Below are 6,000 nucleotides of genomic sequence, written 5' to 3'. Positions count from 1 at the left end.
GCTATCGTGCCTATGCCTAGCCACCATATGCAGCCGCCCCTAGGGTTTCTAAACCCTAGGGCTTGCATCCAAAAATTATCCATTTAAATTATGGGCTTAATTAATTTATCCCATAATTAAAATTATTTTATTTTGAATTAATTGTATAAGCCCAATTTCAAAACTGAGCCTAATAACTTATCGGGCATTAAAGCCTAAGTTAATTATTCTTAAAATTTGTTTAAGATAATTATTTTAATTCAAAATTAAATGGATAAGTGGCTTAATGGATCAAGGCTACTTGTGAAGGCCCAAAGTTAAAGATAGAGATCCATTTAGGTCTTATTTAGTTTCTTACATTATTTGTGTATATTTTTGCAAGTGTTGTAATTTTTCTAGAAATACCCAAGACACCCGGTCTGCATTTATTTATTTATTTATTTAATACTTTATCATGATTTTTTTGACATGCCATACATATAACCCACACAGTATTTAAAATTGTGCATGCTTCTCATATGAGTAGAAACATGCCTTAGGATTGTCCTATGTGGTTATATGCTGGACCATATAATAATAAAACAAATTTTTAACTAGTTCAAGAGTGGAAATAGATTTTAAAAGTTGTTTAATTTCTAGTATTTAATAAAACTGTTTTATTAAATTATAAATGATATTCTTAGTAATTATAGAAAAATAAAATTGAATTAATTAGGGCATAGTTCTGTAATTTTTGCTTAATTTGATTAGTAATTATTAGAATATCATTTGGTAAAAATAGATCACTTTATTTTTACAACCAATTAAAAAGCATAGGATGTTTTAAGAAAATACATATTCTAAAATAGTGAGTGGGAGAGGGAGTTATGACAATAAGTCTCATGGTTGACCACGATTTTGGCCAACGACGAGTAGACGTCAAAACTACAATGAACCTTCAAGAGAAAAATACGACACATATAATTTTATATTGGTTCAGCCCCAATTTATTGGTAATAGCCTAATCCACTTGGAGTTGTGATATATATCATACACTTAAGATCAGATGAACTTGAGCCAACCGAGTTTCTTAAGTATAAGTAGAAAAATACATATTTTCTCTCTCTAAACTCTCTTAGAAAATGCCCCAAGAATACCCCAAGTAACAGTCCCAAAGTCTCCAAACTAGAGAGTTTTTCTCAGTCTAAAAAGATCAGATCCCCCAAAATGATGCCATGAGCCATTTATTTATAGGCTCATGGATTGTACATCAAATATTTCCTTTGATTGGGTCATTTCTGTTACTCTCACAATATTTAATTAACAATAACATTTAAAATACAACAATATGCGACTTCTTTGGGATAAACTGACAGATTCCCGTGTAGGTACAACTAATTCTAGCCAAAGTCATTACTGGAACTTCGCTTGCATAACGATAATCTGTTTAGTCGGCCAACTTCACTCCTTGAAGAAAGACTGGTCGGCCAAAACACTTGACTGGTCAGCCAAAACAACTGACTAGTCGGCCATGCACTCCAACGGTCTAACATAACACATCTCTGGTCTAACATGGCACATCTCTGGTCTAGCATGACACTTCTCTGGTCTAACATGACACATCTCTGGTCTAACATGGCACATAGGGCTGGCAATTCGTGTAAACGTGTCAGATTCGTGTCGACACGATTATGAAACGACAACACGATTAGGTAAACACGAACACGACACGATTATTAAACGTGTCAAAAATACGAACACGAACACGACCCGATTATTAAACGGGTCAACACGACACGAACACAATAACACGATTATGACACGATTAATCATAACTATATTAAAAAAATCATAAAACCTATGAAAATTATTCGTGATATCGTGTCTGCCACGATTATGACACGACAAGATTATTAAATGGGTCAACACAATTATGACACGACAAGATTAAGGTAAACACAAACACGACATGATTATTAAACGTGTCAAAAACTCAAACTCAAACACGAACACGGCACGATTATTAAACGTGTCGTGCTCGTGTTTACCTTAATCGTGTCGTGTCGTGTCATGTCATCGTGTCGTGACCCAAATTGCCACCCCTAATGGCACATCTCTGGTCTAGCAAAACATTTGACTAGTCAGTCAAAAATCTTCACCGGTCGGACAGAAATTCTATCAGGTCGGTCAGATCACTTTATCACAACTCTGAAGAGCCAACACATTTATTGACTATTAATGTGCCATTTGCTAACCATGCAATGCCACTTGTCACTTCTGATTGCCACGTCATCGAACTGAAATTTTGGGGATAACATTTGCCTCCTAATTTATTATATGATTTACTCGTATGATAAACTTTTTCTCTAGCAAAATGTTTTTGAGGTCATCCAAAAGCTTCCATCCGGTCAGTAACCTTCACTTTTGTAGTAAACCCACGACTTAACTTTTCTGTCCATAAAAACGGTAGTTATCAGTTTCCCATTTCCATTGCTCTTTCGGGCTCATGGGTATAGGATAATCATTGATGTTATCTTGAAGTTTGTTGAACCCTTGAAATTCAACTTTTTGATCTTGTTTGCATAGTTCAAAATCAAGAAAATAGGTTCCCCTTTTAGCCCATCAAAACCATAACCTTGGCCACTCCTAGCCGATCGGACTATTTGGATGCATGCCCTTGCTCCTTGGACATCACTCCATGGTCATGCCAGCCCCTCGGATGTGCTGCTCCTCGAATGCACCATCTCCTCAGACGCCCAGCCCAGCAGCTTATTTGGACACGCTGCTTCTCGGATGCACTTGCCCCTCGGATGCCCAGCTATTCGGACACCCAGCCCTTCGGGTGCGTATCTCCTCAGATGGCCAACTCTTCGGACACACATCCCCTAGGCATGCCCCTCGAGCCACTCGGACACGCGGTTCCTCTAGCCGCTTGGGCGTGCATCTCCTCGGATGCACACATGCCAGCCTCAGCCGCTCGGACGCAGCCTACACCCGCTCGAACACAGCCCTAGCTGCTCAGACACAGCCCACACCCGATCGGACGCAGCCCCAGCTGCTCGGACACATCACACACTCGCTCGGACGCAGCCTCGGCTACTCGGACACCAGCCTTCAGACGCATGCGCAGGCCTACTCGGGAACACTCAGCATCCGCTCGGCCATCACCCAACCGATCGTGCATATGACATAGCTATTTAAGTACATGCCTAAAACTTATCCCTCCAAACACCATCAAAACACCTTGTTCGAATCTCTCGAAAGTATTTTGAGAGATTGATTTCTCTCAATCAATCTTGGGGAAAATTGACTTCTCTTCTCAAAAACATTTTTCCAGTATGTAGTATTTACTTTGCATTCATTTGTTCGTGTTTGTTTGATTCACTTCAGGGACCCATCGCTGTTAGTCATGCTCAACAACAAAGTTTCCTACTCGACTAGTGATATATGCTCAGCCGACCAGGGAAGTTGTATCTACTCTCCTGACCAGGAAAACTTTGCACCTGATCAGCTAAACCTTGTACCTGGCCAGTAGTTTACTCTTTTTTCTTGTGAAGACAATTGTTGCTTAGCAACTTTGATATTTTTCTCGTACAGCCGAGCTGTTGGCATTTATACTTTACTTTTCTTTGCTAACTTGAAACATTCTAAGTCTTTTTAGACTTAAAAAGTTATAAGTATTTTGTGAATAGTAAAGTCACTCCGATGTATGCCTTATATTTTCGCATGAGTACTTAGTTTTCTAACTTAGAAATTCTAGACATTTTATAAGTCCATACTAAGTATACTTTCTCACACTCTTATTGCTCTAATATTTATGAGCATAATGTTTATTGTCACACGAATATCTGCTTCCAACTTGAAAAATTCCAAGTTACTTAAGCTTTGTCAAACAAGTTAGCTTAATGGCCTTTTTGGACTTCGAAAATTTACAAGTCGGCCTAAAAACAGATATCTTAACTTGTGCTCTTATTGTTTGTGTTAAATTGTATACCTGTATATCCCATGTGCCCCCCAAGTTTTCGAGGGTTGAAAGATCCTTAGTCACTTGCTACTTGACCGCATCTATTCGAGTAGTTAATTACTCGTGAAACACATAGAATATATGGAAAATATTTGAGCAGTTGAACACTGCTTGAACGTATCGACCAGCTGAACACTGTTCGATTTTACCAACCAGTTGAACACTGTTCGGATAATTAACACACATGCATATTTTTAGCAAGAATCGACCACGCTGCGCGTAGTCTCTTTTATTACTCGTAAAAAAAAAGGACAAAACGTGTCTAATAACGAGTCTTAAACGACAAAAATTGTTCAAAAATAAAATGAATAGTTAGCAAATAACCAGCTCATAAACCAAACTTAAATAACAAGTCAAACAACTTGAAAACAAGCTACCACTCTAAAAGCGATATATAGAAATAATATATCCACAGACACTCGCCGCTCCAGTGGTTTCTAATCCTAGCACTCCCACTCATGTCGAAGTGTCTCGACATACCTCTCCCTTACTTTATTACTATTCTCATCCAAGTGTGGACCTCCACATATAGTGTCTAAGGTAAAGTCCACAGGCCTAGGTTGCAAGGGTGGAGATCTCTGTCGTTTGAACCCAATATTGTCGCTGCCTCCTTCTCCTTGGGGTGTCTCTGCCTGGTACTTTCTCAACTTGCCTGAACGGAGAAGAAATTCTATCTCGTCCTTGAGGTGATTTCATTCATTCGTGTCGTGACCATAATCTCCGTGGAAACGAAAAAACTTATTCATATCTCTCTTCCTCATCTCTTTCCTGATGGGTGGAGGTTTCTTGTAGGGAACCTCTTCATGACTAGCAAGATATATTTCCGCTCGGCTGGCCGCGAGATTGGTGTAATTAGTGAATTAAGGCTCATACTTGGTTGGCTTTTCGCTTGAACTCAACTTTCTTTCTTTTCCTCATGGTGGTTAGACCCGTTATTTCCACGTTTCTTTCCACCATTCTTAGAAGAGTCAGTTGATCCACCCGGATTGTTTATGCCATTCTCCTCTTTCTCGATTGCATCATCCAATTTCATATACTTGTCTGCTCGGTCAAGAAATTATTTAAGTGTTGAAATTGGATTTCTATGTATACTGTCCCACAAAGGGCTTCAATAAGTTATCCCAGCGGATATGGCACCCATCTTCCCCTCGTCTCCTACAGTAGTTGCTCTATTGGCTTCTCTCATGAATCTCTGTATATAATTCTTTAAAGATTCATCTTTTCCTTGTTTGATATCTGCCAAGTGGTTGGCATAAACTGATGGAATCTGGGCAGTGTTGAATTTTCTGCAAAACTCCTTCCTAAATGCTTCCCAAGAAGTAATGGAGTTCGGCTTAAACTGCCAATACCATTCCTAGGGGGTATCTGACAAAGTAGTCGGGAAAACTCTACATCGATAATCGTCACTTACCCCGAGCAGTTCCATCTAGTCCTCGAATTTCCCAACATGTCTAATGGGATCTGCATTTTCTGTATATACTGGCAGAATCGATGCTTTATATTTTTACCGGCGACTGGGCTGCTCTAATTCGGGCACAAAATGGGCTGCCACTACGGTGGTCTATCGAATCCATTTCAAAAGGTCATTTTGACAAACCTTGCACTGCAGCTGTTAGCACGTCAATCTGGGCTTGGATGGCTGGTGAAACTGACGAAATTCCAAGGTCTTGACCACCTGGTCGGGCATTACCATCTGGTGCACTGTCGTCAAGTATTTCTACTTGACTGGCAGGGCGGTTCAGATTTTGCCCTTCGACCGGGACAATCCTCCTCTTGTTGGTGATAACGTCCCTTAGATCCTTCCGGGAAGCATGCTCTCCTGCCCGATCGAACATCGTACTCTTTGATTTTTCAGAGGGCTTACTATGCGGGACTTGCTCTCTCTTACTACGTTGCTGGCCGGGGTGCAGCGGAGGCTTTTCGGTATGTCCCGAGCAGTCTTCTCCTCCTTGTGGGTTGTTGTCTTCTTTATCCTTTGATTGGTCGGTGTGATGACTATCAGCCTCATCACGACCATG

Source organism: Humulus lupulus, chromosome 7 (assembly GCF_963169125.1).
Source record: "Humulus lupulus chromosome 7, drHumLupu1.1, whole genome shotgun sequence".
NCBI lineage: Eukaryota > Viridiplantae > Streptophyta > Magnoliopsida > Rosales > Cannabaceae > Humulus > Humulus lupulus.
This window is presented reverse-complemented; position numbering follows the sequence as displayed.